This window comes from Poecilia reticulata, chromosome 3 (genome assembly GCF_904066995.2).
Source record: "Poecilia reticulata chromosome 3, P_reticulata-male-v2, whole genome shotgun sequence".
Taxonomy (NCBI): Eukaryota; Metazoa; Chordata; class Actinopteri; order Cyprinodontiformes; family Poeciliidae; genus Poecilia; species Poecilia reticulata.
In genome coordinates, this window is record NC_088832.1 from 3,469,322 (window position 1) to 3,480,379 (window position 11,058).

Genomic DNA, 11,058 nt, shown 5'->3' on the forward strand with positions numbered 1-11,058 from the left:
TTATTTTTTAAACAGTTCAATCTATATGTCAAGGACCACAAGTCAAGAAATTAAAGCTCTCATAGAATTAAATTAATCCATGATAAACAGAGTTATCATGGATTTACTCAATTACATTTCCTAAAGTAACTTAAAAAAATATTTTAGGAGTACTTTTACTATGCTGTCCTTTTTACTTTTACTTGAATAATTTTATTATGAAGTATTGCTACTTTTACATGAGTAAGATTTCTGGATTCTATACCAACTGAATGAAAAACAAGCATGTTTTCACCAAAAATTCACCAGACAGACACACACCTTAAGTTTTTGTTAACGTTTATTTTTCCAAATAAACTGATTTGGGAAAAAATATTTTGCCTGATTAGCACCACTGAGATCTAGAATTATAAGACTGAGATATCAAGGCAAAGAAAACTCAGTAGCTGCTGATAGGCCTCAAACATTCAGGGGAACCTATAAATGCCTGAATTGTAACACAGACTATATATATATATATATATATATATATATATATATATATATATATATATATATATATATATATATATATATATATATATATATATATATATATATATATATATATAACTGTAGCATTCATTTATTGAGAATGACAATGTTATTGCACTTTATTTAATGCCTTTCAGCAGAGATAAAATAATTTGAAAGTTTCCTTTGTAAAAGTGCAAAGAATCATTGATATTTTGACCATAGCTACAATCCAACACTGTCTGTATTCTTTATGTTTGAGCTGGGTTTATTCACAAATACATCACAGCAAATAACAGTCAATCAGTGATTGATTTTAAGATGGCCTATTAATCTGAAACCCCTCTCACAGATTTCATTACATCCTACCTGTGGCAGTTTTGTTTTGTCAGTTTTATTTTGTCAAAGATTAAGGTAAGCTTTATTTAATTTATTTTGTACCTGGCTTTCATTAAGCTGCTGTATTACTTCAGGTTTTAAGTTTACATCACAGGTATCGTGTAAACAGTTATAAATGGCTTTAGTTTGTCATCTACAATGTTGTTACTATACTGTACACTGTAAACAAGAAAGTTGTTGAATCAGGGCAAAATCAGGAAAAAATACGTTGAATACGTTGTTTTTGTGAGCTATTTTGTCCCTGTACTTGGTTGGTTGGTTGGTTGGTTGGTTGGTTGGTTGGTTGGTTGGATGGATGGATGGATGGATGGATGGATGGATGGATGGATGGATGGATGGATGGATGGATGGATGGATGGATGGATGGATGGATGGATGGATGGATGGATGGATGGATGGATGGATGGATGGATGGATGGATGGATGGATGGATGGATGGATGGATGGATGGATGGATGGATGGATGGATGGGATCTGCAATAGCTTTTCATTTTAATCAGGATATTCTGATGGAGGATGTGATATTCTTGTGGTTCGTCATGTATATGATGTCATGAAATGGGTGGCGAGTTGCAGTGAGGAAGACGCAGGCAGACCCAGGTAAAGATAAATGGTGGTTTAATGATGAAAATAGCTCAGAACAATCCAAGAAACAGGCAGCACGGCAGAGAGGGAAGCTAAGACTCAGCACCGGTAGCAACTGATCTAATTGACTGACACACAAGAGCTGTAGCCAACACAGGATAGGACGGTTCTACTGTGACAACTGAAGACTTTCTACAAGCTGCGGCCGCATTGTTGTATTTGCCTGTCGCGGCGGCAACCTTCGAACCCGTTGGTGGACACCTTCGGTGAGGGATGCTGTCAAGCTGAAGAAGGAGTCCTATCGGACCTTTTTGGCCTGTGGGACTCCAGAAGCAGCTGATAGGTACCGGCGGGCAAAGCGGCATGCGGCTCGGGTTGTCGCTGAGGCAAAAACTTGGGCGTGGGAGGAGTTTGGAGAGGCCATGGAGACAGACTTCCGTACGGCTTTGAGGCAATTCTGGTCCACCATCCGGTGTCTCAGGAGAAAGAAGCAGTGCAGCACCAACACTGTTTATAGTGGGGATGGTGTGCTGCTGACCTCAACTCGGGACGTTGTGGGCCGGTGGACGGAATACTTCGAAGACCTCCTCAATCCCACCAACATGCCTTCTGTTGAGGAAGCTGAGCCTGGGGACTCTGGTTTGGGCTCTCCAGTCTCTGGGGACGAGGTCGCCGAGGTGGTTAAGAAGCTCCTCGGTGGCAGGGCCCCGGGGGTGGATGAGATCCGCCCGGAGTTTGTTAAGGCTCTGGATGTTGTAGGGTTGTGTGGGCTGATGCGACTCTGCAATACCGCATGGACATCAGGGGCAGTTCCTCTGGATTGGTAGACTGGGGTGGTAGTAACCCTATTTAAAAAGGGGGACCGGGGGGTGTGCTCCAATTACAGGGGGGTCACAATTACAGGGGCACCCTTACTAGGGAGGCTCTTAAGCCTCCCTAATAAGGGAGGCTTAAGAGCCGGTTCGCGGCTGAGTGTGAAACGGCCGGGATGAGGCTTAGTGCCTCCAAATCTGAGGCCATGGTCATGAGCCAGAAAAGGGTAGAGTGCCTTCTCTGGGTCAGGGGGGTCGTCCTGCCTCAAGTGGAGGAGTTTAAGTATTTGGGGATCTTGTTCATGAATGAGGGAAGAAGGGAGCGAGAGATTGACAGGCGGATTGGGGCAGCGTCTGTCGTGAAGCGGGCGCTGTACCGGTCCGTCGTGGTGAAGAGAGAGCTGAGTCAAAAAGCGAAGCTCTCGATTTACTGGTCGATCTACGTTCCCACCCTCATCTATGGTCATGGTGGAAGAGACAGGACATCACAGATTCACAGGGAACAGAACCAAAATGAAACACAGATAAACTCAAATCACAACATATAAAATGTTCCAATGCTATGCTAAGCATAACTCCTAAGCTTCCACTTTAGTCTCATTGCTCAAAGAATATTATCCGATGATAGTATTCAACATTAACACAATCCGCTATAGTTTTTTGGTTTCTAAATACGATAGTAGCAGTTTTAGACGCGTAGCACCGACAGATAGACATAGCTATCTATCCGTTCTATGATAGGGAAATCTGATGAGGTAGTACAGATAGTCAGAGCACTGTTTTTAGTTAGTCGCCTGGTATTTGATTGGCTGATAATTGGCTTTAATGTCATCCAAGTGCTCATTAAAAACAATGAGAGTCAATCTAAGCTTATGTCCACTCTGCCTACCTTCCTTGCTGGTTCAATGGATATTAATAATGGCAGTGTACAGACCATAGTCAATTTCATTCAGACTCAGAAGATTCCAAAAGAAGAACATGCTACAGTGAAAATTGTCTTTAAGAAAATCACCAATGCAGCAGGCCATGTAGCTTACAATACATGTCGTGTTCCAGCAGACATTAACCCCTCAGAGCCATTTGAGCTTTTTGAGCCCGCACTTAAAAGTGTGAGGTTAGGGAGCTAGAGTATTGGGGCAGGATTAGTGGTGACTCACAAAACAGACAGATCCTTCATCAAAGTACCTCCTCAGCTGACAGCTGCTCCTTCACCTGCTCCAGGAAGCGCCATGCCAGACCGGACATGGCAGACCGGACCCCAAGCAGCGAGCCAACCTCCTGGACAGCAGAGAAGTCTTGTCCCGCCACCTGCACCAGACGCCGCAGGGTCACCGTCCCGGACCTGGACAGTGCCTCAGACAGTCCCGGCACGCAGCTGTCGTGGACGTCCAGTCTCGCTCCACATACCAACGGTTCTTCTAAAAGCCAATGCAGAGAATTATGCCTTTCTGCTCTTTGCAATTTAAAAAGAGCACAGGATTTAAAAACATCCTGATAAAACTGAGGCAACCCTTTTAACTTTAAAAAGCTAAAATCGGTTAAAAACAGAGAAGCATCCAGCCCCAGAAAATTAACACGTCTGAGGATACAGCTGGCCACAACCTTCCACACAGGAGATCCTGTCAGGTATTTCTGAATAAACTGTAGACGAAAAGTAGCTGTTCTGCTGGCCAGGTGGACAAGGCCCTGACCACCCTCCTCTCTTGATAAAAACAACACAGACTGTGGCACCCAGTGTAGACCGTTCTAGAAAAGATGACCATTTCTGACTGTATTTTAACTAATAAGCCAGATGGTGGGTCTAAAACAGAGAGTTTGTGCCACAGCTGCGATGCCACCAGGTTGTTTAAAACCAACACTCTGCCCCTGTAGGACATCTGGGAGTGTAGCCACGTCCATTTAGACAACTTGTCTTTGATTCTTTGCTCGATGTTTTCCCAGTTTTTATTTACAATATCTTTATCACCTAAAAACAGACCAAGATATTTGAGACCGTCTTTTTTCTACACAAGACCTTGAGGGAGAACCGGGAGCCCAGCAGACCACTCGCCCACAGCCAGGGCTTCGCTCTTTCCCCAGTTCACCCTCGCAGCAGACAGTACAGATAACTTCTGCGCTCTCGGTTAAAACACTGACATCTTGCTGATCTTTTATAAAAACAACATCATCATCAGCATAGGCAGATAAAACCATGTTGCTGCTAAAACCAGGTAAAACCAGACCATAAACACTCGGGCGTATTTTCTGGAGGAGGGGTTCCAGGGAGAGTGCGTAGAGCATCCCCGAGAGCGCGCAGCCCTGTCGAACGCCTCTACACACCCTAAAACAATGGTTCTTAACCTTTTTTGAGGAACCAAACCCACCAGTTGCTGAGTGAGCGTCGCTCCTTCACCCTGACGTTCCGTCCCTGGGGGGGGGGGGCGCCGATCTATGTTTTTGCATCCACCTGAACAATGTGTAGTTGCGCCACTGGCTCTGATTGGCTAAGCAATGTAACGTGATCCTCTGATTGGCTAAGCAATGTAACGTGATTCTCTGCAGCAAGTGATGGCAAAGCGGGGCGTCATCACGACTTTACACAAGTGTGTCTTTACCTCCGCGGTAGAGGCTCCACCGAACCCCTGGGGTTCGATCGAACCCAGGTTAAGAACCACTGCCCTAAAAGGAGCACACAGGCTACCGTTGATCTTCAGCACACTCTCAATGTCACTGTACAGTACCTGGATCTTGGCAATGAGACCCTCGCTGAACCCAAACCCCCTCATGGTTTTCCAGAGGAAGCTGTGTTCAACGCGGTCAAAAGCCTTTTCTTGATCTTATGAAATCAAGTCAGTTTGTAAACCCAATGAACCGGAGACCTCCAAAACGTCCCGAATCAGGTAGATGTTATCTACCATGGACATGCTGGGGACACAATAGGTCTGCTCCCGGTGGATGACCTGCTCCACAGCTTTCCCCAGCATAGTGGCCAGGGCCTTGGAGAGGATCTTGTAGTCGGTACAGAGGAGGGACACAGGGTGCCAGTTCTTGATGTCCTGCAGGTTACCCTTTTTGGGCAGCAGGGTGATGACCGCCCTGCGGCAGGATAAGGGGAGTGAACCGGTGGAAAGACTTTCATTATATACGTCGAGCAGGTCTGTGGCCAGAATGTCCCAGTAGGCCTTGTAGAACTCAACCGTGAGCCCGTCAACGCCTGGGGACTTCTGGCCCTGCATGCTGAGGAGGGCTGTATGGAGTTCTTGGAGCCCTAGGGGGCGCTCCAGGTCGGAGTTGGTCTCCTCAGAGACCTGGGGTAGTTCACTGCAGAACAGTTCCTCGTTCTCTTTGTATTCACTGTGGAACAGAGAACGGTAAAACTCCACAGCCCTCTTCCTGACCTCACCTGGTCCACTCAGTTGCTGCCCTGTGTCCGACAGAAAGGAGTGGATCACCTTCCTCTGCCCATGCTTCCTCTCCAAGCTGAAGAAAAAGCTAGAGGGAGCATCCATCTCCGTGATGTTCTGGATCCGGGACCTAACCAATGCGCCTTGGACTTTATTCTCCAGCAGGTTTGCTAAAGTTAGCCATTAGGATTTGAGAGCTTCAATATGCTCTTGATTTCCTGTGGATTCACTAAGTTGTTCTAATTCCATGATATTCATCTCCAGATCTCTGATAGATCTGGTAATGTCACGGGTGACATTGAGAGTGTGCTGTTGACTCAGCAATCTTGTCTGTACTTTTCCGTGGTGCCACCACTGTTTAAGACTGGTAAAATCAGACTCTCTGTCTAAAACCAGTCCAAAAATAACTTAAAACCTCCTTAAAACCCTGATCATAAGTTAATGCTGAGTTAAAATGCCTGTAAGCGCTTCTAGGTAAAATGTTTCTGATAAAAACACTACCTAAAAGCAACGAGTGATCCGTAAAAGCCACCGGTAAAATCTGACATGTTTTAAACACATTAAAATTGTGTTTAAAACAATAAAAACGATCAAGACGGGCTAAAGAGATGCTATTTTCCTTAATGTGGGACCATGTATCCTGCCTGGAACCTGCATGCATCCTCCTCCATACATCCACCAGGCCGTGAGACGAGACCAGCCTCCTCAGAGCATGTTGGGCCGCTGGATGCAGCTCTGCACGATTACGGTCTAAAAACTCGTTTTCAGTGCAGTTAAAATCCACACCTATAAAAACAAAGTCCTCAGACCCACAATCACCCAACCGTTCCCCAATTTTTTCATAAAATCGCCTTTTCTCTGCTTTGGTGATAGGAGCATAAATATTAATAAAAACTATACTAAAACGATCAAACTTTGTCTTGACTAAAAGACACCTCCCCTGAATGACATGTTCTACTTCTGTTGAGTTTGGGGGGAACGTTCTGGAAAAGAGGAAGCCCACCGCTGCACTCTGGGAGGTGCTGTGACTTAAAATGACCTCCCCTCTCCACTCTCTGCCCCAGTCTGTCACCATTAGTTTCTTGCAGGTAAATCACATCGATTTTCTTTTGGTTCAACATTTGATAAATCAAAACTCGTTTTCCAGCCTCCCTCGCCCCGTTAAGATTCAAAGATGCTATTTTAAAAGAATCCATATTGGGTAAGAAGCTAAAAACAAAATACAAGAAGACTATAAATGATGCACAAAAAACTATTGTGCATCATTTAAATCAAAAGTTGTTTTCTAACTTTAGTCAATGTTTTCTTTAGTCTAAAAATGTCTAAATCCATAAAACCTGAAAATTCTTTGTTCCTAATGTAGTATCTTGCTGAGAAGTAAAACATTTTTAAATTAGGAAAAATGCTTTTGATTTTTACTCCTCTCACCCCTTTATTATCCTCTAAAAATGTTTTAAAAACTTCTACAGGGTATCTAGGTTGTTTGTTGCTATTTTGTGAAACAGAAACCTCGCTGGCATCAGAGACCCAGCTCTCATTGTCGCTGCTGTCTGACATGTCTTTTTTATGTGCACCCAGCTTACTGGCCTGTTTACTGACCTGCACAGCAGCCACCACATTCCTCCGTTTGCTTCGCCTCTTTAACGGGGCTGAAGCCTGCAGTTCCATCGCCTCCTCTGCTTCGCCTGTCTCTCCTGCCACTTCAGCTCCAGAAATCAACTCGGCACTGTTCTGTCCCTCCACCTGCACCTCTCCTTTCTCTCCCTGATCTCCACACACTATATGCTCCTCATCGCCCCTCACCTCCACCTGCTGCTCTCCCTGCACACCATCCCTCTCTATCACTTCACCCTCACCACCACCATTCACCCCATCCCCACCACCATTCACCCCATCATCATCACCATTCACCCCATCACCACACAACACCGTGATTCCATCCTTTCCCACACCTACATTCATTGTCACACTTTTCTCACTTTCCACTACCGGCACCTCAACACTACCTTCCGCACGCCTACCTCACCAACTGTTGAGCTTGCTCGACTTTTTCGACAAACAAGACGACAGCTCCATTCATGCGAGCTGTTGACTTGATGGAACCATGTCCAATCACCTCTCCCACAGCCAAACAAACTTTCTCCACGCTACACGGAGAACCAGCGCCCACCTTGACGCCGTTCTTCCATGTCAGCGTGGAGAAAGCCCCACCACCAACCACCATGGTGTCGTCAGACGCCGGCCAGCCAGGCACGCCTGACGGCCACACCCGAACCCAAACAAAAACCCCTAAAAACGTGACAGAACTAACACAAAATCACAACTAAACAATTAACATAAACACCCAGTGAAAAAAACAGTAAGAAAAAGCACAATAGTAGTTAAACACTCGCTCTCTCTCTCACTCTTCTTCTGCTCTCCACTCACCCATGTAAAATAATGGAAAAAATTATGAATAATAGACTAGTATATTATTTAAATAGTAAAGGATATATGTCAAAATATCAAAGTGGTTTTCGAAAAGGGAGGAGTACAAACAATCCAACGTTATGTTTAGAGCATGAAGTTAGAAGAACTCAAGTAAATAAAGAAAATGTAGTGGCTGTAATTTTTTTTATATAGAAAAGGCATATGACATGATGAGGGATTATTAATTAAATTATACAAGTTTGGTATTAAATGGAGAATATTTAAATGGATTAAAGACTTTTTAACAAATAGAAAAAATACAAGTTTGGAGAAGTAATTTCAGGAAAATATATAGTAGAAAATGGAACTCCACAGGGAGTATTATAAGTTCATTACTGTTTTCAATGATGATAAATGACGTATTTAAAGAAATTGGAAAAGACATGGGTTGTTCACTTTTTGCAGATGATGGAGCTGTTTGGAAAAGAGGGAAAAATGTTGATTTTATTGTTAAAAATTTACAAGAAGTTATCATTGAAATAGAGAAGTGGGCATTGCAATGGGGATTTAAGTTCTCAGTTGATAAAACGAAAGTAATGATATTTAAATAAACAAGGAAATAAATTTGAAATTATATAAACAAGAGTTAGAGCAGGTAAAGTGTATAAATTTTTTAGGGCTATGGTTTGATGAAAAATTAAAATGGCAAATACATATTCAAAAAGTTGTTGATATATGTAAGAAAATGTTGAATATTTTGAGATGTTTGGCTGGCAGATGGACAATCATTAAAACAGATTTACACATGATAAGATCCAACATAGACTTTGGTTGTTTAGTAGCTAAAACACATCTGGTTAAATTAGACATTATCCAACATCAGGCACTAAGATTATGTACTGGAGCATTTAAAACCAACAGCAGCTTTAGATTTAAATTTAGATTTAAGAAGAACAAAATTAGAAATTGATTATTGGTTAAATTTGCAAGGAAATAACGTTGATCATCCAACTCTGGAAATTTTAAATCCATGTTGGGAAAAAGAAAATAAAGAAATGAGGAGTTTTGGATAGAAAATTGAAAATGAAATAAAAACAATTTAAAATTAATAGTTTAGAAATTAGTCAAACACCAATATCAATTATACCAACCTGGATTCTACCAGAAGCAACAGTAGATATGTCAATAATGGAAAAGAAACATGATAAATCATTCATCATAGATGGTTATTCAGTACAATTATGTTTAAATAATTATTATCAATATGTTCAAATTTATACTGATGCATCAAAAATAACTGGGAAAATAGGAATAGTGTTTGTAGAACCAGAATTCAATATAAAAATAGGAAAACGAATTACAGATGGATTATCGGTAAACACAGGAGAAATGTTGGCAAAATTATTATTAGCTTTACAATGATAGAAGACATAAAACCATTAAAAACAATCATATGGTCAGATTCAAGCTCTGCATTATTAAGTTTAAAATATAGTGAAACAGACAGTAGGATGGACATTTTATTAGAGATATTTCATACATTATTCAGAATACAAAACCTGGTTTAATAGTTATATTTGTGTGGGTTCCAGTGCATATTGGAGTAGATGGAAATGAGAGGGCAGATAAAATGGCAAACAGGGCAATTAAAAATCCTATTAGTTACAGTTAAAATAAGTAAATCATAAAGAAAGAGTATTGTTAAAGAGAAACTGATGAAAGTTTGGCAAAAAAAGGTGGGATGAAGATAAAACAGGAAGATATCCATCCATCCATCCATTTTCTTCCGCTTATCCAGGGTCGGGTCGCGGGGGCAGCAGCTTCAGAAGGGAGGCCCAGACTTCCCTCTCCCCAGCCACTTCTTCCAGCTCCTCCGGGGGAATCCCAAGGCGTTCCCAGGCCAGCCGAGAGACATAGTCCCTCCAGCGTGTCCTGGGTCTTCCCCGAGGCCTCCTCCCGGTGGGACGTGCCCGGAACACCTCACCAGGGAGGCGTCCAGGAGGCATCCTGACCAGATGCCCGAGCCATCTCAACTGGCTCCTCTCGACGTGGAGGAGCAGCGGCTCTACTCTGAGTCCCTCCCGGATGACCGAGCTTCTCTCTCTAAGGGAGAGCCCAGCCACCCTGCGGAGGAAACCCATTTCGGCCGCTTGTATCCGTGATCTCGTTCTTTCGGTCATGACCCAAAGCTCATGACCATTGATGAGGGTGGGAACGTAGATCGACCGGTAAATCGAGAGCTTCGCTTTTTGGCTCAGCTCTCTCTTCACCACGACGGACCGGTACAGCGCCCGCTTCACAGTAGACGCTGCCCCAATCCGCCTGTCGATCTCCCGTTCCCTTCTTCCCTCATTTGTGAACAAGATCCCCAGATACTTAAACTCCTCCACTTGAGGCAGGACGACCCCCCTGACCCGGAGAAGGCACTCTACCCTTTTCCAGCTCAAGACCATGGCCTCAGATTTGGAGGCACTGAGCCTCATCTCGGCCGCTTCACACTCGGCTGCGAACCGCTCCAGTGAGAGCTGCAGGCAGGCAGGCAGGTCAGAAGTCGCGGAGTCGGTCCAACTCATTACCATCTCTGTAGAGGATATGGCGTGTTGAATTTATGATCTGATGAAGCCAACAGGACCACATCATCCGCAAAAAGCAGAGATGTGATCCTAAGGCCACCAAAACGGATCCCCTCAACACCTCGGCTGCGCCTAGAAAACAGGAAGATAGTTTTATAAAATTCAGAAGATTGTAGGAGAAAGAAGAAATGGAAGAAAAAACAGAAAGGAGGAAAGAGTGATAACAGGGTTAAGATTTGGACAAACAGGACTTAATTATACACTTTTTAAAATTCAAAAACATAAAACTGGCAAATGTGATTATTGTGATAAATATGAAACCATAGAGCATGTTATATTAGAATGCCATAAATATGAAAAAGAGAGAAGATATATGAAGAGAGAGGTTGAAAGTATTAAAGAGAA